Source organism: Mustela putorius, unplaced genomic scaffold (genome assembly GCF_011764305.1).
Source record: "Mustela putorius furo isolate JIRA1106 unplaced genomic scaffold, ASM1176430v1.1 tig00003834_pilon_pilon_pilon, whole genome shotgun sequence".
Classification (NCBI taxonomy): domain Eukaryota; kingdom Metazoa; phylum Chordata; class Mammalia; order Carnivora; family Mustelidae; genus Mustela; species Mustela putorius.
Genome location: NW_025421987.1, coordinates 102131841 through 102155405, shown reverse-complemented (window position 1 = coordinate 102155405; position 23565 = coordinate 102131841).

The window sequence follows — 23565 nt, the reverse complement described above, 5'->3', positions numbered from 1 at the left end:
GCCCACGTCCCCATTCCAGGCACGTGGCTTTTTCATTAGGCCCAGCTGCCTGGTAACAGGAGGAGCCCCTGGGCAGCTGCTGGCATTGCTCGGCCCTGGGCCTTGGATTGTTTATCTGGAGTGACTCGCTGGAAGCCGCCTGGGATGCGTGCCCCTGGCCAGGCTGCCTTGCTCACGTGCAGCATCCCGTATGTCTCGGCACCAGCTGCTCGGCCTCTTGGGGACCCCTGGTGGAGCTGGCAGCATTGGGGAATGCATGGAGACGAAGCCACCCCGAAGGCGTGAGCGCAGAACAGGTCATGTGCGCGCCCGTCGGCATGTGTCATGTGGGAGTGAATCTGTCCGCCCTGGGGTGCCTTCCAAAAGCAGCTCTTTGTTTGAGCAATACTTGATCAGAACACACGTTCTGGATTTCTTTCTTTCTTTCTTTCTTTTTTTTTTTGCAAGGTTTTCTGGGGAAAGCAGCAGAGGAGGTGGTTGCCAGGAAGCTGAATGTGTTGTAAAACAGCCCACAGAAGAAGAGTGGGTGATTTGGTGTGAAGAATAGGAACCCTGGTGGCAGACAGACTTGGGTCTGAGTTCTGTCACTGCCGCCTCCCAGCTGTGGTGCCTTGATCAAGGCTGAATCTTTCTGAGCCTCCACTTTCCTCCTTTGCCAAATGGGCACGATGATACCAACCTTACAGAGAGAATTAAACGCTATGATAAGGGTGCCCCCGTAAACATACTGCTGTGACTAATGACCATGAGGACTTCATTTCAAAACAAAAACAAGCTTGAGTACTTACTTTTCAGTGTAACTGGGTAATAGTTGATTTAATCCTGAACACATAACTGAATGGTGCGATGTGGAACACAGAGGCAGGGTTTGGATCAGTTGGAGCTGTCTGTCCATCTGGAGACGGCAGGAGGGACAAGAACAGTGCAATGGGTTTAAAAGGACAGCATCGCTAAGTGGGGGCAGTGTAAACCCAAAGGCTGCAGGCCCCACAGTTCTACCAACATTGAGAAAACCATAAAGAACTATATAAAGAACTATGAAGAATTCAAACTGAGTTTGGCTTGGTTAGGTCCTTTGCCACAGGAGGGAGGCAGATACCTCTTCCTCTGCCCATGGGCTACCTTCCCATCATGAGTTTCTTCCTGCGTCATGCCCAGCCTGAAGTGACTTCTTGGCCTCTTGGAGTCCTGATATCCTTCCGGATCTGTTCTTCCCGCTCCTACCCCTGCCTCTCCACCCAGGAGTCACCAAGAAGGTCAACATAATTTCCTCCTCTCTCTGCCACTCTCACTGTACCTCTGTGTGAGAGGCTGGGCAGAGCAGTGGGACAAGCAGGGGTACCAAACAGAGCCAGACCATCTGTCACATATCTGTTCTGTGGCCAAGGGTGGGTTATGCGACTGATCTGAGGATTAGTTTTGTTTTATTTTTTTTTTCTGAATTTATTTTTTAATATTATTTAGAGGGAGAGAGGGGAGAGAAATCAAATAAATAAGTAATATATATATATATATATAGAGAGAGAGAGAATGAGTAGATGGCAGGAGGCAGAGGGGGAAGCAGGCCCCCCACTGAGCAGGGAGCCCAATGCAGGACTTTATCCCAGAACCCAGGAATCATGACCTGAGATGAAGGCAGACACTTTACTGGCTGAGTCACCTAGCTGCCCTGAGCATCAGTTTTATTACATGAAAATGTGAGTCATGATTACACTTATCAACTGCTGAGCACTTACTATGTGCCAGGCACAGTGCAAAGTGCTGTGAAGACATTATTTCCCCAAGTCTCTGTACATACAAAGTAGGCAGTGACGTGCTGGTAAGGGTTTAACAGCTGACTCTCTAGAAAGAGCAAGCCTTGGTGTGTGCTTTGCCAATGTCTGTAGTGTAAACATTATCACCATGGTTAGTTTCCATCTGCTAACTTGACATCGCCAACCACAGAGCACGATCAACCCCCACAAACCGTGAGAGCTGGTGTCCAGCATCCCTCTGGAGGGAGGGACAGAGGGAGAGAAGCACCGTCATCCCTGTTCTGTGGCTGAAGAGACGGAGCCTCAGAGGCTTATGTATCCTGCCTTAGCTCCCCGAGGTGGTGGCTGTACCCAGACTGTCCACCTCCATGGTCTTTGTTCCTTCTGCTTCACTCCACTAGGGCACTCTTACGGGGATCACATATAAGGTGTCATGTTGCCTGGCACACAGTAAGTGCTCAACACCGATGGCTGCTGAAATCATTATTAACGATGCTGTCACCAGCTGGTTTCCCAGGCCTCCTCAGCAGCTGGAAGAACTGGGGTGGAGGGCTCCCCAGCTGCTCCTCCAGCCCCGCCACCCACCGGCTGGCAGGTTCCATCGTGAACTGTCTTCCCAGTGAGAACACTGAAAAATGCCTCCTCAGTGAAATAATGACCTCCTCAGCCACCACAGGGCAGTTTGTCATTTTACAGGTTTAGCCCAAAGGTTCATAAACACATTCAAGATGACCCATTCCCCAAAGAAAAGAAACAGCCAATGGTCCTGCTGGTTGCTGTCGAGTCGGAGGGGAGGAGAGAACACATGTATTCTTGGTGGTCATCCACTGGCGAGAGAAGCTTCTCAGGAATCTGTATGATCACCCCTTGGTCATTTAAAGAAAATGGCTCCCTAACCAAAGTGTGTGTGTGTGTGTGTGTGTGTGTGTATGTGTGCATGTGCATACACACACACACCCCTACACCCGGACCTGCACATACATGCACACACACAGCCAGACTTCCAGACACCACAGGGTCAGGGGTGCCGATCTCACTATCAAGAAGAGGGCTATGAAAACAGACTGAGGGTTCCTTTGAGTATCACCAATGGAAATATGGAGGAAACCATTCATTTCCTCACAGGGAGGTAAGGATGGTGGGGGCGTCGCTGCCTTCAGGGTCTGGGCTGCAGGTGGGATTTTCCCCATAGAAGCAGCTTCCTTCCAGAAAACAGTCTCTGGGCACGTGGTTCTGAATCGGGGAGCCCAAGCAATGGTGAGAACAATGAAAATCAACCCACCAGAGACCCGGTGAAGCATCCATTTTAATCCTCACCGCAGTCCAGCTACATTACATCCTTCCTTCATAGCTGAGCAGACTGAGGTTTAGGGAGGTAAACAATTGGCTCTGGATCAGGCACTGAGTTAAGGACTTTACAAGTGCAATGTCTCCCTTTCACCCACCCAGCCCATCATTCAGTTCATGCTATTGGTTTTCCATTTGACAAAAATGGGGGCTCCGAGAGGTTAAGTAAACCATCGAGTCACAGAATCTGTACACATAATAACTAGTTGATTGGCCCCCCTGGAAAAGCTGAGATGTTGACATTCCCCCAAATCCTGGCCTTGCCTGCCTTCAGCTCTAGTTCTATAGCCCAACATTCAGCCTGTGCATGGGCTCTGGGGGAGACATGTGTCCTTATTTCTGGATGTTAAACCCTTAAAGGCATTCTCCTTGCCTACGGGTGCTGCACAGTTCCCATCTCTCTCTTTCTCCCATAGCATGCCAAGTGGACAAGACCCATCCCTTTCTTGTGGGAGTATCCTAGCAGCTGGCTAGAGCAACGCAATGTACTTCTTCCAACTTTGACCCCTTCACTTAATCAACCTTGTTTTGTGCTAAACCTACAACAACCAATTCTCTGCAACCCCAGTCCCTGACCTTAGCCAATGCCCAGGACATTGGGGAGCTGGGAAAATGGGTGCTTTCCCAGGGAGAAGGGCTCTTTTGTTCTCATCGTCCCTGACCTGGTTCAGGCTCCATCACTTCTCACCCAGGACTAACTGTGTAATTTGCAAGACCCAGGGCAAAATGAAAATGCAGGACTTCTTGTTCAACAATCACTAAGAATTTCTAGATTGGGACAGCAGAGCACTAACACAAACATGGTCCTTTCTAAGCATGGCCTGGACTATGGCAACTGCCGGCTGCCTGGTCTCCCTGCTTCCCCTCTCTTGCCCCATCTTCAAACCATTCTGCACGCTGCAGCCTTAGTGACTGTTCCCGATTGTACCTGCATGGGGGTCAGTACACCAATTCACACCTCTGAGGAGTGAAAGCCTAGATGAACATGGCAGGTGCTCCAGCTCTGTTCCCTCTAGAGTGTCTCTTAGCCTCAGCACTATTGAAATGTTGGGCCAGATAATTCTTTGTTGTGGGAGGTTGTCCTATATTAGATTGTAAAGTAATCTAAGTATCTAGGTATTTTGCTTCTACTTTCTAAAGTATAGTAGCAGCCTGAAGGGAGCAGACCCTCTCCTTTGCACATCAGACTATTACAACTATCTCCAGACATTGCTGGATGTCTTTTGTGGGGTAGGGGTGCTCAGCATCGCCAGTGAGAACACTGCTGGAGACCCAGAGAAACCGAGTGGGGTGGAGCCCCTGGGAGGCAAAGGGGACAGGTGAGCAGGGCACCATGCACCATTTTGCCTAGAGGTCACCGTCTAGGCAGGGTTTAGCTCTGTAGGGGCTTGGTTGGGGTCCTGGTTGTCCTTCCTGATATTATCTTCTCCCTCTTCCCTGATACTGCATCCAGGTAAAGCATGGGGTTTGAGTTCCTAAACTTTTTAAAAACTCTGTTTCAACTTTCAGCTTCTTTCATTCTTTGGGTATTAGAGATTGCTCAGAAAAGGACAACCACCTCTGTGACAGGTGAGGAAACCAAGTCCCAGGGGAGCACAGAATTTTTTCCAACATGGTGGACATCTGACACTTTTGCTGGTTTCCCCATTCCCCTCGTATAAGTCAGCACTACTGTGATTTTCTCTGAGGAACCACTTTGTCTGAGGAACCAGATTCTCATGCCCGGTGGTGGGCTTGAGTGGACCTTCTTGTCCAGCTTCAGTGGTTATCACGTGACTGCAAGCTGGCCAGTCAGAGTCAGTTCTGGAATTTGGGCAGAGACTTTCAGGAGTGAGGACCTGCTTACCTTCTGCGGTTGCTGAACCAGTAGGAGGGAACCCTGGTGTTTTTGCGGGGGTGGGGGGGCCACTGGTGCAGGGAGACCGAGTGAGAGTGGGCACCTGGAGGAAGGCCGAGCTGAGAGACGAAGAGCTAGCATCCCGCAGGCCTCGGCTGACTCTGGAGCCCCGTCGGGTCTGCAGGCAGATGCACAGCGGCTCTTGGCAGTTTTGTGAGCCCATAAAATCCTTTTTGTCCTTCAGCTAGCGGAGCTGGGTTCCTGACACTTGTATCCAAATGGATTGTGACATAGCTGAGGTGGCGAGCGCAGGGCATATTTACAGCAAGATGATGCGCATCAAGGCTTGGGAATAAGCTTTGACGGGGTTGGTTTTGTTGGGGATGGCCCCAGGAAGCAGCCCTCAGCCCTGGTAAGGGTCAGAGGGAGGCGGCACTCTGGTGGCCCGTACTTACCACGCCGCTGTGAGGTTTCTTTACTACTCATTAGTGCATTCCTAGGGAACATCTACCCAGAGACACAGCAAGAAGCGGGCCCCATAAATCTTTTAAACTGACATGAAAGAGAGGCTTTGATTTTTCCAAATCCAGGGTAGAAAGGGTAGCTTCTCTGTTTCAAAAATATTTATCTTTTAAGCATCTTCAGGCCCAGAGTTCATCAAGTGAATCTTCTTTTTAGCCATTAAAGCGAGCTGTTAAAAGCAGCCAGAATGGAGACCTAGTTCTCTTTCATTTTGCTACCCCATGGCTCCAGCTTTTACCATGGGTCCCTTCTTGGCAAGCCTAGACCATTGTGGCCAGCACTCTGGGTTTTCATATTCTTGTCTGGCCCTGGGGCAGCTCCCATCCAGTGGGGAGACAAAGAGGAAATGGGAAATTGGACTACTGGGGACTGAGTGTGCCATAGAGGGAAGCATGGCGGCTGTGGGAGCACAGTGGCGGGGTGCCCAGTCCAGAGTGGGCATCAAGGAAGACTTCCTGGCAGAGGTGACAGGTTACTTGAGCAGTGGAGGATGACTGGGATTGGGTAGCTGGAAAAGAGGAAAGTACACTCCAGGCAAAAAAAAGGAATGTGGGGGTTTGGTAGGGGTGGCTGAGGACAGCTGTGTTTATTCAGCCCCTTACTGAAAATTCCCCACGTCTAGTACTTTTAGAGCCCAGTGAAATCTATATCTTTGAAATGAAGCAAGCAGGGGTCATAGCCTCAGCCCCTGGTCCAGAAATAGTAGGGTACCGTTTTAAAACAAATCTGATGGGGGTGGGTGTGCAGACAAAATGGACAGGTGACAGCTGGAGGTGCAGGCTGGTGATTCATTCCTTACTGCAGCAGGCCCGCATTTGTCACTGTTTACTATAAGCTAGTATCCCCTAGCTGGGTGGTGGGGGGCGGGGATGGGGGCACAGAGACACTGCCTTCGAGGAATTCACGGACCCGCTGAGTGACCAGATGAGGGCAGCACCATGTGAGTTCTCTGGAGGTGCTGGAGCCATGTCATGATATCTCTGTCTGTGGTACAGGAGCTTGGGCGCCCCAAAGACGGCAGCCCTGTCTTCTCGGAGAAGTCCAAGAAGGCTTCCTGGACCAGGTAGCAAGTAGGGGCCTAAAAGACAAATGGGAGTTAATGAGTCAAAGAAGAGTGCCCAGGGAGAGACTTACCAGGTGGAGAGGGTATGGAAGGTAAAGGCCTGGAGAGGAGAGAAACATTGCTCCTCCAGGAAACTGAAAATGGCGCCACAGAGCAGGAGGGCAGGTATGTTGGGGGGAGGAGTGGCACATAGCCTGGGATAGATGGTGAAGGACAGGGTGGGGCAGAGATGGGGAGAAGGATTGAGAAATGTTACACAGGGAGAATCAGCAGGACTAGGTGTGGGAGCAAGAGCTGAGCCAGAGTCCAGTGCTTGGTAACAAAGAGGGAATGTAGGAGGAAAAGGTTTGGGGAATGGTAAAATAGTAAATTGGTTAATTAGTAAAAGAGTAAAATTCCATTTTACCATGTTGGGCTGACATGTTGTGGGATATCCCACACTGACAGCTGGAACTACAGGTGGAAAGTCTGGAGATGGAGAGACAGGTGTTTGAGTCATTGATAGGCTGTGGATGTTGCAGCCAGGGGTCAGCTATGTTCATGAGGTAAGGGATGGGGAAGGCGGGGCAGAGGATGAGAGCACTACTGGACTGGAAGCAGATCTGGGCCTAGCAAGAGGCAAGCTCTGGCCAAAGGTGAGCAACCAGAGATGAAAGAGGGGAAGGAACCAGGAGCAGGGACAGAGGACCAAGGAGGGAGTCATCTCTAGTGTCCACAACCATAGAGAAAGGGGGTGTGGGGCCTGGACTAGATAGCATACCTCTGCCCCACGGACAGACTGGCACTTGGGGTATGAAGAGTCTGCGTCATGTCTAGAGAGCAACTGGGTCATAGCATGGGGCTTGGTCACATGGTGGGAGCCAATTTCCAGAATATGCACAAAAATAGGTGGTTAGCTTATTTGGAGCTGAGTCACTGAATGACCTAGTGGGGGGATACTGAGTGGTTGTGGTGGGGGAGGCAGTCTATTGCTTTCTCCCTTCTACTGTTCTTCTATTCCACATCATGGCCTCCTGGCTCTCTCTACTTGATGCATTCATTCATTCATTCATTCATTCATTGGTTTCCTTACTTCATTCTTTCATTGTTTAATGCTTAGAGAGGGACTTGGAACAGTACTTGGTACATGTAAGTGGTAGCTTTTAAAAAAATTCTTGGTCATTTTGAATTGTTGCTTATGGCAACTGCTTGAGGCCACTGTAAGGGGATCCCCGGTGAGTCATTCCCTTGTATAATCCCCTCCTCTTGGATGCAGGTGGAACTTTTGTCTTGCTTCCAACAATCAGAAAATGGCAAAGGTGATGAGATCTCTTTTCCTTGGTTAGGTTACATTATGTAGCAAATGCGATAGGATTAACTCCTGTGGTTGCATCATCTGAGACTCCTTAGAGACGAAAGAGAGTGAGATCAAGGGAAGAGAGAAGGAGAGGGACAGAGAGCGCTAGTCTGCTGCTGCAGGTCGTGGAATGGGAGGTGCTCTGATATATCTAACTTGGCAGGCACGTGGAGGCAGCTGGTCCCAGGATCTGAGACCCTCAGTCCTACAACCGCAGCATCTGAATTCTGCACACCCGTATGAGCTTGGTAGAGGACCCCCGGTCCAGGTAGGAAACAGCCTGACTGACGCCTTCATTGAGGTCTTGTGAGACCCTGAGTAGAGCATTCACTGAAGCCATGCCCAGATTCCTGACTCCAGAAACTGGGAGGTAGTAAAGGTGGGTTGTTTAAAGTTGCTCCAGGAGTAATTTGTTAACGGAGCAATAAAAAGCAAATACATTGACACTCACTCCATTAACAAACAATTATGAAGTGAGCACCCAGTGGCACAGTATTAATTGTGTGTCTGAGATAGACACGTGAGACCTAGTGCTTATCTTTGGGGGCTCCCATTGAGCTCCTGAAACACTGGGTTCCCAGAGCAAAAGTTTGCCTGTCAGCAGAGGATTAGGGCATGAGGGAAGTCTGCTAGGCAAAGGGAACAGAGTGTGGCAAGGCCCATAGGACTGAAAAGGGCTGGAGCATTCTGTTTGGTGACACCTTTAATGGAGAAAAACTTGGTGCCTGGAGCCAAGCTAAGTGTTTCCGATAGCCTTGACAGTCACACTCCAGTCACACTGGAGAAGCTGCAGAAGAATTCTGGGTGGGGGAATGACTGTGGGGAGCAGATGGTGGGTTGAGGGCATGCACTCTCATCTTTGCTATCAGTTCAAGGCCAACATGGCACTGGTGTGCTTTCCCTGGGAGGTCAGCTGTCATGTCCACAGCCTCCTTAGAGCACACTGGGTAGGATGTGGCTGTTGTCAGCTCGAGGCTGGAGTACTAGCTGTCGGGGTTCTCAGAGCACCTCATGGATGGTTTCTCTTCCAGGAGCTACAGCTACAGCCGAGGTGTTCTGGGCTTTCAGACCTTTCTCAGTTGCTAGAGAAAATGCTTCTGTTCTGTGCCACATATAGGAGGGAAGAAACAGTTCAAAAAAATCTAGAGGAGGTGAGGCTGGCCCCTCATCCCAGCAACAGAGACACCATGAGACCTCTCCCTGTTTCATCAGCTATCCAGAAATCCAGAAACAAGGTATGGGTTTTCCTTAAGTTCTAACTTCTGAACTTAAGCCTTCCTTCTCCACCCAGCACCTCTCTGCTAAGAAGAATCACCGGCACGGAGTCTGGAATGTACCCAGTGCTGGATTTCTTTCCAGGGCAGGGATGGAGCTGAGGCAGTATTTTATGGGCATTTCTGGCAAAAAGGTGAATGTGGGCTCTGCACCCGGGTCAGATGTCTTTCTCCCACCTCCCCTCGCAGGCAGCTGTGCCTGGAGGTGTCTGCTGGATCAGGGTGTCCCTGAATGTGAGCAGGAGGGCCTGGGCAAATGGCCATTGTCTTGCCAGCCCTGAAACCGACAGGCAGTTGTTATTTTTGTTTGGAGGTCTCTGTGCTGTGAGACTGGTGTCGCCTTCCGTCTCAGCCCAAGCCTGGGGAATCACACGCTCAGTGGCAGCTGTGTTGCTGTGGATGTGACAGTAAATATCCAGAAAATTGAGTGCTTTCTGGTCCTCAATTTAAGAAGTCATTTGCTGGATGGTGCTAACTAAGAACAGTCATTAAACTTGAGAAAGCACCCTTCTGCCTCACTCCTTAATTAAATGGAAGAGAGAAACAAAAACTGGGCTTCTGGAAGCCCCAGTCTTCGAGAGGAAATGCCCCAGCAGGAGGAGGAGACACAGACTTGGTCTGGCGGCTGCTTCTCTTACACTTGTGGCTGGGCATGGAGCGCAGGCATCCTTGGAGATCTGAATCCTGCGTTGTCTCCAGGCGAGAAGCAAGGTGCTGGGCGGGGTGGGGGGAAGGCAGAGGGCCATCAGCAAAGGCCTGAAAAGCCAACCGCCAGGCACTGAACTGTGTCCCCTCCCAATTCCAGTCGTGTGACTTACTGTATTTGGAGGTGGGGCCTTTGAGGAGATAATTAAGGTTAAAGAGATCATGAGGGTGGGGCCCTAATTTCATAAAACCGGTGTCCTTTTAAGGAGTGGAGGAGAAACCAGGATTTGTGACAGACACAGAAGTCTTGTCTTCTACCAGGCAAGGAGAGAGGCCTCCGGAGAAACTAGGCCTGCTGACACCTTGACCTTGGACTTGCCAGCTTCTGGAACTGTGAGAAAAGAAATTTCATCTGTTTTAGCACCCTGCCTGTGGTATTTTGTTATGGCAGCTGGAGCTGACTGAAACGGGGACTATCTCCCGAGGTCGAAGCTGGCAGGAGGGCAAAGTTTAGAGGGTCAGGTAGCCTCGGAGGCCAAGGCCTGTGAGACCCTGTCACTCTCTGGCTCTCCCACAGGAGGGTGATAAAAACAGAGGTCCCAGGGACGGGGATTTGGCTGGGATGGGCACAGGCTGTGGGGCTCTGGTTTTCGTGAGGTGCTTTTCTTCTCACGGACTTCCCCTCGCTTATAGGCCATCCTCTTTTTGGAACTGCCTTCACGGGCATCCTTCTCTGGTTTGGCTTATGCGGTCAGAGGAGCCCAGAGTCCCCGCCACTCAGGAGCACATACATCTCCTGACTTCTCTGTGAAAAGCCCAGAAAGAACCCACTCAGGGGTTACTCATGCAGGGAGGCCTGGGTATCTGGCTTAGGCCAGTCTTTGATCCAAGCATAAGGAATCTTCCCGTTCCATGGGGCTGCCTGCACAGCCCTAGAGTGATGGTTTGTTGGGGCTGGGGCAGCCCCTCTGTCCCATTGCTCAGGAACCTTTGGAAGCAGTGGGCTGCTGGTGTAGGACACAGATTGGGGGAGGAGGTCCTAGCCATGACAATTTCTTTGACACGGAGTTTTGAGGGTGGGGGTCACACACTTCCTTGGGCTTCCAGGAGGCCTGCGTCATCCAGCAGTATTTGTCCTGTGGCTGAAACACTAGTCAGGGAGATTCTGTCCATCCCCCCCAAACCCCTGGCCCACCCCAGCACAAGGGTCCTAAAGCGAGCAGTCCTCTGGCAGTAGGACATTGGTGGCCTGAGGGCCTGAGCTGGACTCCCCCCAACTCCTATGTCCTCTGCTCCTCCCTCCCTGACCCCTGATCTTGGCTTTAACCATTGTGGGCCTACCTAGGACTGGCTGTGTGACCTTTCTCTGCACCCACAGCTAAGTCTCCTCCTCTGCTATAGGGGGTCAGGGATGGAACACCCTGGCTTTGACCTGCAGCAGGGCAGGGCACAACCCACTGGTCGTTCCAGGTACATGAGCCAACACCAAGTAGCTCAAGAAGAGTTTGCATCCAATAGCATCCTGACAAATACCGTGGATGTGGACTGGTTTTTTTTTTTTTTTTTCTTAATTCTGTCTGATCTTCAGTGGGGAGAATACAGTCTGCCCCAAGACATGTAGTGGGGATCAAGCCAGTTTCGGTGAGTACAGTCTGCAAGGCAAGGGCTCCAGGGGCTGGGTGGGCCCAGCCGTGATCACTGGTCATGCTGTGGCTTCATCAGCACCACACTTCTGGTCGGCCCTCCCCACTTCTCTCCACTCTCTGGTCTTTGTAGTCCACCATAGCACAAGGTCTCGCCAGATCCACTTACTACACCCTTGCCATCACTGAGTGCCCCACGCAGGGGGAACATGCAGGGGGCTGGGGCTCTGGGGCTCTGACTTGCCCCCGGCTCCCGTTGCCCACTGTTTGGATGGCGCCCCCCACTGCACGCAGCCTTCCAGCCTCCGTGCCCCTCAGAGGGGCTCCTGTGATTCTTCCCGTTGTAATTTGGGATATATTCTTTCTGCAGAGAGTGTCCTATTCAGATGGTTTGATAAGATCAGCATTCTGCTTTAAGCTGTATTGTGTGAAAAATTGTTGGACAATAATCCGTGGACGGATGAGCAGGGCATCTCGAGCATGAAGTCTTTATCAGTGAGTTTTGTGCTTCTTGAAAATATGCTTTTGGTAAAAAAAAAAAAAAAAAAAAAGTAACTTTTCAAAAAGAACAATAGGTATGGATTTGTTGGTGAAGAGTCCTATTGTCTGCATCTTACTTTAAATAGTTCAGCCAAACTATTTGGGAGAGTGAGTAAACATAATGAAACTATGTGGCGAAAATATTTTGATTACAGATGAGGGTATATCAGTCTTGCTAACAGTGTTTGCCTTATTTTCTTTAGGGCTAACATTTTCTCAGTAAAATGGGAGAAAAAAGAATGGGTAAAAACCTTCGGAAGTAGTGCAGAGTAAATGTGGGTGGTGCTAATTGTCGATAAACATCCAAATCAGGTATACGTATATTTTGAAAGTGACACATTTTTTATTAGGCATTTCAGGTATTTTTGTGGAACAATCTGGCATCTTCAGTCGCGTTCTCAGCATTCACAGCTTTACTTCTGAACACTTTGCCCTGACCTATTTCTCCCACCTGCTGTGTTCTGCCTCCTCATACCCTTGGCTGTGACCTGACCGCTCACACTGCCTCTTTCTGTCTCTTCCTTCCCTGGCTCTGAAGGGGGTCCTTGGGAGAGCAGACCTAGCTCTCAGAGCTGACCACATCATCTCTGGTGGCCTGGGGTAAGCACCCCACTCCTGGTGGTGAGAACCTCCTGTTTCTCAGGGGCCTTCTGATGTGCAGACAGAAATTCAACTGGAAGTTATAGAAATGAAATCAGGTTTCCCTGGGCTTATCTGTAATTATGAGACCAAAGTGGTAGGTTTGGTTTTCCCCTTGCTTAGGGAGTATATTTGGAACGGACTGCCTTAAAGTACAGGCCGTGTGTCCTCTGTAAACGTCTGGGGGCCCTGGGGGCACCTCAGAACAGTACACAGACTGCTTCACAGCAGCTGAAAGGAAGTGAGTGAGGCCCGGGAATGGCCAGGCAAGGACACACAGCATGTCTACTGATGCACTGTGGGTCCAGAAAGTAAACATAGGTTCTCAACATGTACCCTGAAATCAAATATCCCAGGTGCAGGTCTTCCCACGAACACGGTGACTTGTGGGTGATGCACTGGCCTCACCGGCTACTCCATGCGGCATACTTCCGGGTGCGTAGCAGCAGGGATTTCCTTACTTACGAATCACGGACAGTCACAAACAGCACAGGGCCGGAGCTGGTGAAAAATCAGACGGTGTTCCTGGACATGTTACAGCACCTTCTCTCCAACGGTACAGTTTCCAGGCCCAGCTGAGGTCTTCCTGTTCCCAGGAATCCTTCCCTGCCTTCTTGGCTGATGGTCCTCAGGGCTCCTTACCCTGTCACTCCCTGTGGAGTGGCCCTTCCCTGTGCCTTGTCTTGTCCAGAGTGACAATTCTGTGTTGTGCTAGCTTTACTGAGCTGCCCTGGTGGTCCCTGATGAGTTGGCGTGGCCATGCCAGGACCTTCCCTTTGCACAAACTCAGGGGATTCCATTCACACAGAATACAGTTTGGGGAGAAGAAAAGAATGGGGGAAAGCCATGTACAATGTGGCCTAGGCCCTTGAGGAAAGACATCTCACTTGTGAATGTTTTCTACAATATTGAAATTTACTCTAATGGTGGAGCTCTTGTTTTGGCTGGCTAAGACAACTTAGTATCTATCCACCGGTAAAGTCTAAATTAAACGAGACAAGCACAATCTTCAAATGGACCCCAGGGTGAGGACAGTGCCCACTCAGAGGTCGCCAAGCCTGGCCTGCAGTGCTCTGTTCTCCCGGGCCCTGGCAGGCTGTGGCTGCCTGGGACCCTGCTGATTGGGTCAGCTGCCCTCCCCAAACAGGCAGACTTGGATTGGGACAACCTGTAAGAGAGGCACCTAGTGTACTGAATATTGTCCACACAAATGGGGACTCCCTTCCTCCGACAGAGGTTCTATGACTAGAAAACAGTCTTTGGGGAGAGGGTGTAAATGGTTTTTGGGACTGGGATTGTTCTCTCAACAGCCGCCATTTTGAAGGAAACCATGAGGGCCTTCTTAGAATATAAAATCTGGGAAATGATTCTTTCCCCCCGGAATCCTGCAAATTATAGAAGATGAATCTGATCCACCAGCATTGAAAATCTATGTCTGCACGCAGGAGGGACTCATGGATCTGGGAAGAGTCCCCTGCCCCCTTTCCCCACTTGCACCCAGAAAAGCTAACTGGGACATTTCCTTTATTAGGTGCTATATTCATTTCCCGTGAGTGCTGTAATAAATTGCCACCAACTGGGTGGCTTAAAACAACCAGAATTTGTCCCTCACAGTGCTGGGGGCCAGAAGTCTGAAATCAGGCTGCAGGGCCATGCTCCCTTGGAAGGCCTCAGGTGAGAATCCTTCCTTGTCTCTCCTGGCTTTTGGTGGGTCCAGATATTCCTTGTCTGGTGGCCACATTCTCCAATCTCTGCCCCCTCTTCTGTGTCTCTCTTATAAGAATGCATATGAATGAGGGGTGCCTGGGTGGCTCAGTGGGTTAAAGCCTCTGCCTTTGGCTCAGTTCATGATCCCAGGGTCCTGGGATCAAGCCCTGCATTGGTCTCTCTGCTCAGCCGGGAGCCTGCTTCCTCCTCTCTCTGCCTGCCTCCCTGCCTACTTGTGATCTCTGTCAAATAAATAAGTAAAATCTTAAAAAAAAAAAAAAAAGAAAAGAATGCATATGAATGAATTTAGGGTCTGCTGAGATAACCCAGAATAACCTCCTCTCTCAAGATCCTTAGCTTAATTATATCTTTTCTGAATGAGGTAATATTAATGAGTTTCGGGAATTACCACGCAAGCATATCTTTTTGGGGTTCGCTATTCAGCCCACTACAGGTTATTATCTATGGGAAAGGTCCTCATTTGATCAGGATTTCCTTGAATGGGCACAAGGCCTGGCATACAGGGGCTATTCCTTGGATATTTGTAGAAACAGTGACTACAATGTGCACACAGAGGGGCCACAAATCTGAGGAGGCACTGGAGGCTCGAAGGAAGATGGCGTGAGTTCCACTTCTCTTCCTGTCCTTGACAGAGCAGCCTCCTTTCCCAGTGATGGGTTACGAGATGCAACATGGCCAGGTCTCTGGGAAGCATCTTTGAGCAGGGAAGCCATCTTCCATTCCACAGGTCATAAGTATTTTCGGGGCAAAAATCAATTCCTGCAGCAGCTGTGGAGGGATGGAAGGTGGCACGTTCGATTTTTATTCTGGCCCAATCAAGACGACATGTGTTGGGAAACAATGTTTCTGCTTGTCTTCCCAGCAAGGTGATGGCTGGACTTGGATGCAAATTTATGAATCTCCATCTATGACCACCTGGTGGGGACTGAGGCCTCCCAGGACACGGGGCATGATAACTGGCCATGAGGCTCCTGGGATGGTGATAGCAGCTGCTGGCCCTCTAGTCTCTGCCAGCAATGGCTGTCGGAGAGGAATGAGTTAGACATAACCAGGAAAGCTGGGGGCAGTGGTGGGGTTCCGTGGCTGCAACCTGAGGAAAAATAAGCAGAATCAGAAGCGAGATTGGCCTGAAAACCGAAACCACTTGGGAGAAGTCGACAGGCATGAAAATTCCTGCATGGCCCAGAAGATAGAGAATGACCCCCTTCCCTCAGTTACACTGGGTTGCTTCTCTGCACCGAGCAGCTGGCACGGTTGGGAATGTTAATTCAGGCTCTCTCCCTCTTGGGATATAGAGCTGCTATTTGGAATCTATCATCAACTCCCCAGATTTGCTCTGTGACCGCCTGAGGCCTGAACTGGAAGTGGGATGAGAGCCCCTCTGCCTTAGTTTCCCTTCGGCCTCTGCACCATTCTGCCCCACCTGGAGAGGTGGGGTTCAGAACAGGCCTCTCACTATCTGCTTCTACTTGTTTCTCTTTCTCTTATTCACTGAAGGTGGGATTCCAACTGCTGGTTCCTGTTTAAAGTGATTTTCCCACGTGCCATTTCCACTCCCTCCTTTTCTGCCACCATGAAGGGTGGCTGGATGCTGCTGAGCACCATTCCTGTAGGAGGGGGTAATAAGCATACCAGTTTAACATTTTTAAACATTAACCCTGCTTTTTTCTTATTTCATCTACAAGAATGTGTGATTGTATGCTTTGCATAGAATTGTGTTGATGATACTTTCTTTCCTTGAGGAACTCACGCTTAGAAGGAAGGAAGGAAGGACGAAGGAAAGAAAGAACTTTAATTTAAAAAGTTTTAAAAAAACAATAACCATGTAAGGTAAACTGACAGCAAGAGCTAAGCGTTCTAATTAGGATGGAGAGCAGAGCTCTGGAGGACTCCGTTTCCTGAGAGAGTGCAGCATCTCCAGCACGGAATGGAGCTTGGACTTAAGAGTCAAAAAAGATGGTGATTTTAGTGACCATGTTTGCAATGGGGTGGTACAATAATCAAAACCGCTTACTGGGGTTTCCTTGACATTTCATTGTCATTCCTTTGTCTTAGAAGCATATTGCCAATGTATGTGCAATAATGCACTTGTCTTTCCTTGCAAAGATTCAAGTTCAGCTTGCTTCCTGTGGCTTAAAGCTTAAAGTCTCACTTAGGCTAATAAATGCCTGACCTTCCCAAGGAAAGCGTAAACAGAATCCTTTTTGGTGGGGGAAGGGAATGTAAACAAAATCTGGACTTCCAGGTATTATGAGCATTCTTGCTGGAGACATGTATGAGCTCATCATACCCACCTTGACTATTCAATCCTTTCAGAACACTGGATTAGCTGGTTTGCAGTTAATTCAGCCAATTACAATTTTTTCAAAGGCAAGGTCTTAACTTCCAATCTGATACTGTATCCATCTCATGCAGTTTTAAGATGGTTCAGTGATTTCACTACCTTAAAAGTTGCACACCATTTGATTGATAACTCACAGCTCAAATGTTTCCAAAAGGAAAAAAAAATAAGCCATCTCACAAATCAATTTTCCCAACTGTTCAATTTTTTTTTTTTTTGTCATGAGTTCTCAATTTAACCACTGGAACTGGATCATTTAAAAAAAAAATCTATTCTCAAATCATAACATCTGAGAGACCAAGAACACTCCTGAAACATAAATGTCAAAATAGTCTTTTAGTGTTTCTAATTATTGTCACTTATTTTAATAGGTTTTTCTGATCAAAAGCAATGCATGTACACTGTGGAGAATAGTTAGCCATAAAAAAGCATAAGTAGTGAAAATTCTTTTGAAATCACTGATAACATATCCTCAATTAACCATTTTGGTGGACATCCATCAGGCTTTTTTTTTTTATTTTTTCCAGTTAGGCTGAACCACATGAGATTCTCAATATTCAATCATTTTTGGTCTACAGAGTGACAGTTCCATATGGTCTCACCTAATAGAGATATATGCATACAAAGTTCTACACTTATTTCAAAGCACAATTATTTTTGCCTAATGTGTCTAAAACAATTCTCTATGTTTAAATATACATTTTATAGTAAAAGTTTTTCCTGGATTTAATTAAACGAGTCTCATAATTCATTTAATTCGTTTCCTGTTAGTGGATATTTTTTCCTCCCTCCCCAACCCCCCCCCCCTTGTGAAATGTGTTGTTGTAAATAAGACTACAGTAAATACTCCTATTTCTGCCTGATTGTTTTCTAGGAACAACTTTTTAGAATTCTGGGTCAACAGACTTGAACGTATTAAATAATATTCATGGTGCAGACCAGAAAGGGGTGGGTGTAGGGTCTTGGAAAGAGCAATAGACAGGGCTTTCCACATGACTGGGTTTGAAACCTGCCTCATTCGATAGCCTAACCTGATTTTATCCTATGGTAAATGGTGTTATATTGATTTTTAAAGAGTTGATATAAACGTTAAATAAGATATCTTATATCAAGTGGCTACTGCATTTCCCATCTTTAGAAGAAGCTCCAAAGAGATAGTTCCATTCATACTACGGTTAACTGGCACAGGCCACGGCAATGTTTTGTCCAGAGGAATATTGCCTTTGATGATGGGACTTCAGACATGGTGGAGGTCAGTAGGAGGCCTAATACCTTTTCCTCTTCTTCTCATTTTTAGCTTTTCTCCATTTGTTCCCAATTCCCAAATCCCGGAGGTCAGCTTTTGTCCTCTGCTCAAATTCTTGGGAGATGGAACCTTTTTAATGGAATGCTCCACCTCCCTCACGAGAAGAAGGAGGCAAGAAGCAGTTCAGTGTAGGATTTAAAACACAGGGATGTCTGGAACCAAGTCCCAACTCGCCTGAAGCTTTGCAATCTCAGGCTGGAGAATTGACTGTTCTGTGCTCAGTGTTCCTCTTTTTAAAGCAGGCAAAAAATAATGTCTCAAGATGACCGGGAGATCAGGAGAAGTGTGTTATCACAGAAATGCATTTAGAACAACGCCTGGCGCATAGGAGCCAATAAATGGCAATCATTTCCACTCCTCCCCCAACTAGAAAGCAAGCTCTGGAAGAGCAGAGATTTTGACTGTCCTGCTCACTGCCAATTCTCCAGTGCCTACAACAATGCCTGGCATGCTGCAGGCCCTTAGCCAGTATTTGTTGAATAAATGAGCGGTTCTCTGTACCCTTTCATTGTCAGAGCATGGCTGTGAATGCTATTGGTGCCACATTGTGTTGTTGTTGTGTTTCACTCATGACAGAGCTGTTCTAGAGTGTGCTCTTAATTTCTTTTTTTGGTAGGAGAAAATGTAGTTTCTCAGGCATCCATATTTAATGTGACTTTAGCTGCAGGACCATGTTCTTTTAGTGAATATGGGGTCCCTGCTGTGCCTGCACACATGACAGGCCCTTGCTCTATGCAACAAGTATTTATGGATCTGATCCCAGTGCAATGGTCCAGGCATTTCACCCATCGCATCATGTGGGAGGGCCATCTCCAGTTTCCAGATGTCTATCTTACAGCAGAGCAGACACATACATGATGCCCCCACCCCCTGCCTCTCAGCTAGGGCTCCAACATTTCTTCAACTAAGTCACACTGCACAAAGGATAATGAGAACAGGAAGAGAGTGGCAAAGGGAATTCATGGTGGTGAGCAACATCTCAGAACACTTCAGCTCAATAAACTCTTCACTGGGTATCAGCAAAAGATATGAGCAAGACACAGGGCCAATAAGAAGGCCATACGCCTGTCAAGGGAAGGGACTTCATCTTATTCATCTCTGTATTACAGGGTCCCACACAGAGCAGTCTGGAAATGTGGAATAAATGTACCAGTGCAAACTGAGTGCTCAGCTGTGGCTGGATAGCATGTGTACCCCAAGGCGTGTAAGTAGAAGGAGATGTTTCTGCAGGGATTGGGATGGGGCACACCCATGAAGATGTCTACAAGACATCTAAAAAAAAAAAAAAGTAAACTTGGATTACAAAGAGCGATTTTTCAGTTTCCAAAATAATTGGGATGTGTGTCTCTTGAGATAAAAAATTTTTAATTTCAAAAATAGAAAATTTTGAATTAGGGCTGGTGGTACTCAGAAAAATGACTCCTCCATCTCTCCATGTCTTTTTTTTTTTTTTTAAGATTTTATTTATTTATTTGACAGAGAGAGACCACAAATAGGCAGAGAGGCAGGCAGAGCATCTCTCCATGTCTTAATCCCTGGAATCTGTGACTGTTTTCGTTTTAGCAAAAGGAACTTCACAGATGTGATGAAGTTGAGGAGCTTGATGTGAGGAGATTATTTTAAATTACCTGGGTTGGATTAATATAATCACAAGGGTGATAAGAGGCAGGCATGATACTCGGAGTCAGAAAAATTGATGTGGTAACAGGGGCAGAGGGAAGGAGAATGGAGGTGCTCTGCTACCCGCTTTGAAGATGGAGGAAGAGGCTGCCGGCCAATGAACATATGTGGCCTCTAAAGGCTGGTAAAAGCCAGGAAGCAGATTCTCCCCTGGAGCCTCCAGAAGGAATGTAACCCTGATAACACCTTGATTTCAGGACTTCTGACCTTGAGGAGTGTAAGAAAAGGAATTGAATTGTTTGATCCACTAAGTTTGTAGCAATCCGTTACAGCACTAGGAAATACAGGTTTTCCTGGAAAATCTGGGTATAATACTGATAGTTGTTGTTGATGTTGGTTTAAGATTTTATTTATTTATTTGACAGAGGGAGAGAGAGTACAAGAAGGCGGAGCAGTGGAGGAGAGGGAGAAGTAGGTTCCCTGCTGAGCAGGGAGCCCGATGCAGGGCCTGATCTCAGGATCTTGACCTGAGCCCAGGGCAGACACTAAGCTGACTAAGCCATCCAGGTGCCCCTGTAATACTGATTGTTATAACATATGCATCATGCAAACTATTTCACATATGAAGAAGTCTGTTTAGAAAGGGCTCCTGGGAAGATGGAATACCTAAGATGAGCCACAAAGAATGGACTGGATTTCAAAGGACAAAGATTGGGATGAGGGGGAGTGGGTTTTAGAAAGGGCTGAGTAGCAGAGGGGGAAGATGCCAACAACGTGAACAAGTACATGCCTGTCTCATTGATGAGATCTTGTGTGGGGGTCGTGGTGGTGAGAGATGGAAATATGGGTTGGGAGGATTGCCAGATCAGTATTTTATTTTATTTTAAAGATTTTATTTATTTATTTGACAGAGAGAGATCACAAGTAGGCAGAAAGGCAGGCAGAGAGAGAGAAGGGGGGAAGCAGGCTCCCCGCTGAGCAGAGAGCCCAATATGGGACTCGATCCCAGGACCATGAGATCATGACCTGAGCTGAAGGCAGAGGCTTAACCCACTGAGCCACTCAGGCGCCCCACCAGATCAGTATTTTAGTTATAATCTCTCTCATTCTTTCTGGAACTCTCCCCCATCAGTCCAGCTATCCCACTGTTCCACCAGACTGCTCTCATCAGGCTACCAATGACTTCCATGTTGTCAGGTCTACTGGTTAATTCTCTTCTAACTTGACCTGTCAGCCTACTAGCAGCATTTCACACAGTGGATCACTCCTTCTGTGAAACTCTTTCTCCACTTGACATGTGAGACACCATATTCTTCTGGATTTGCTTCTCCTCCCAGAATCTTCTCATTGCTCTTTGCTGGTTTCTCCTTATCACCAGGGCCCAGCTTCTGATCCTCTTTCTTTTCTATCAACACTCACAGCCTAAGAGTTCTCATCCAGTTCCATGATTTAACTGCATACTGATCACTTTCAAGTATTTATCTCTAGCCACGACCTCTACCCTGAAGTTCTGGTTTTTCTACCCAACCGCCCACTGGATATCTCTACTTGAATATTTAAAAATTAAATATTTACAATTAACATGCCTCCAACTTAATTCTTTTCCCTCTAAAAATGTTCTTCCTATCGTCTTCTTTATCACACGAAATTCCAACTCTATTCTTTCAGTTGCTAAAATCTAGGAGCCAACCTGGGTCCCGCCTCCTTACACCCCATCTCCAATTCATCAGCACATGTTTTCAGCTCTACCTTTAAAATATAGCCCAGAGGTCTATAAGTTTTCATGGTCTTTACTTCTGTGGTTGTAGTCCTGGACTTTGTGAAGTTGCTGTTGGTGGTTTTTGTTTGTTTGTTTGTTTTAAAATTTTACCTGAGCTATCATTATGGACTCCTAGTTATTCTGTTTCTTGGTCTCTCCTCCATGGAGCAGTCAGAGCAATTTTTCTAGAACAAGAGTCTGACATGTTTGTGGTTAGCTCAGAATTCTCCAACATAGATTATTCTTACTTAGAATAAAACTCCAAGTCCTTACACTGGCTCACAACATCCTACATGAAATTATCTCCACTACTCTGCTCTCAATGGTCAGCTGATCCTTTGCTTACTCTGCTCCAACCACGCAAGTCTCTGTTCTTCCTTAGGCACACCAAGATTTCACGTTTAATGTACTCTTCCCTTGGCCTGGAATGTTCCTCCTTCTACCATCCACCTTATTTCATCCTTTCATTCAGGTGTCTGCTCGATTGTCACCTTCCCATCCACCCTGAGTAAAATAGCACTCCCTTATCACACTCTATTTCCTCACTGTGCTTGATTTTTTTTCACTGCATTGTTACTACCTCATGTTTATTTGTGTACTGTTCCCCCCCCCCCCCACTGGTGTGTAAACTCCATGAGAACAAGGACTTTTGTTCATTGCATATCTTCAGGATCTAGGTCCTCTATGAATGAACAAGAGTAATAAAAAAGTGACCATTCATTATTCATTCACTGTGCCTAGCACAGTGTTGGATGCTTTGGAATATTTTCATTTTCTCATTTCATTGTCATTATGGAGCTCTTATCAAACAAACCTGAAAAAAAATGGGTAATAGTAATCTTATTTTGTACCTGAGGATGAGTTTCATAGGCCATAGGGATCCACCAAAGCATTTTGCACAAAGCAATGATAAGCTCATTTCAGGAAAAAGCAACCCAGGGTCGTAGGCAGAAGGGGCAGGTCTGGAGGCAGGAGCACTGTGGCCAAGCCTTCACCATTCTCTGGGCACAAAGGGTGAGATCCCAAACTAGACCAGAAAAGACAGGATGGGCACAGAAGACATTCCAAAGTGAGATTAATATGATTTAGAAAGACAGGATTTAGAAGACATATGTCTATGAGGTAAAAAGTGGTCTGATTGAAGGAAGAAACAGGAAAGAAAGAAGAAACAGGAAACCAGGAGAAAATCTTATTTGAGCTTGAGTAGAGATAGATTGAGTTTACAGGGTTTAAGGGACATCCAGGTAGACATGGGAAGAACACAGAGGAATGTAGGCTCTGAAATTTGAGGAAGTGGAAGGCTGCAGATACAGGTTTGGGGGTTATTTGGGTATCTTGGTCAGACGTAAGTGATATGGGATGATTAGGAATGGCGAACAGGAGAGGGAAGTGGGAAAGATCAGTTCAACCAGACTGCTGTGGTTCTGTCCTCATGATCTGGAACATGGGCTTCAATTCTGGGCCATTAAGGGTTAGAAACAACACCTCTCTGGAGGCTGTGTATGTATGTGTTGGGGGAGGTGACAGCAACGGCCAAGACCAGCAAAGGGACCCAGGCCATGGACATGCAGAGAGGGAGCTGCCAGAGGGAGTAATAAGAAGCACTTTCCTTTCAGATTCATCCTCTAGATGTATGAACACCTACATTGAATAATCTTTCTCTGAGCATTGTGTAGGATACACTGCGTGGGCATGTGGCTTTGATGTTGCTGGATCTTTTAGACTTATAGGGATATCTGGAAATCTGAATATTAAAGTAAAAAAAATTTAAAAAGCTATTGACACTAAAGACAAAAGAAAGCATCCCTATAGACCTAACTCCACCCTTGGGCCCCCAGTTTGTAACCTCCACAAAGACTCCTTGGGCTACATTTTGTGCCAAGCAGCTCAGTAACTTTCTATAAAATTAGATCTTCCCCCAAACTAGCTTTGCTGACTCAGGGGAGTTTTAGGGTGGTTCTTGCTGGGAGCCCCAGGGATTGCCTCTGCTGGCTGCCTCTGATTTCAGAGAATATATTACATTTTATTCATTCAACCAATATTTATTGAGCTGAGCTCAACATTGGAAATATATTGGTAACTAGGACAAACATGCTTTTAGGAACACAGAGTATACCAGAAGGCATGTACAACAGACACCTAATCTCATTAATAAATATAATTAAGTGACACATACTAGAAATGAAAAGCAGAAGGCTTGAGAGAAGAGTA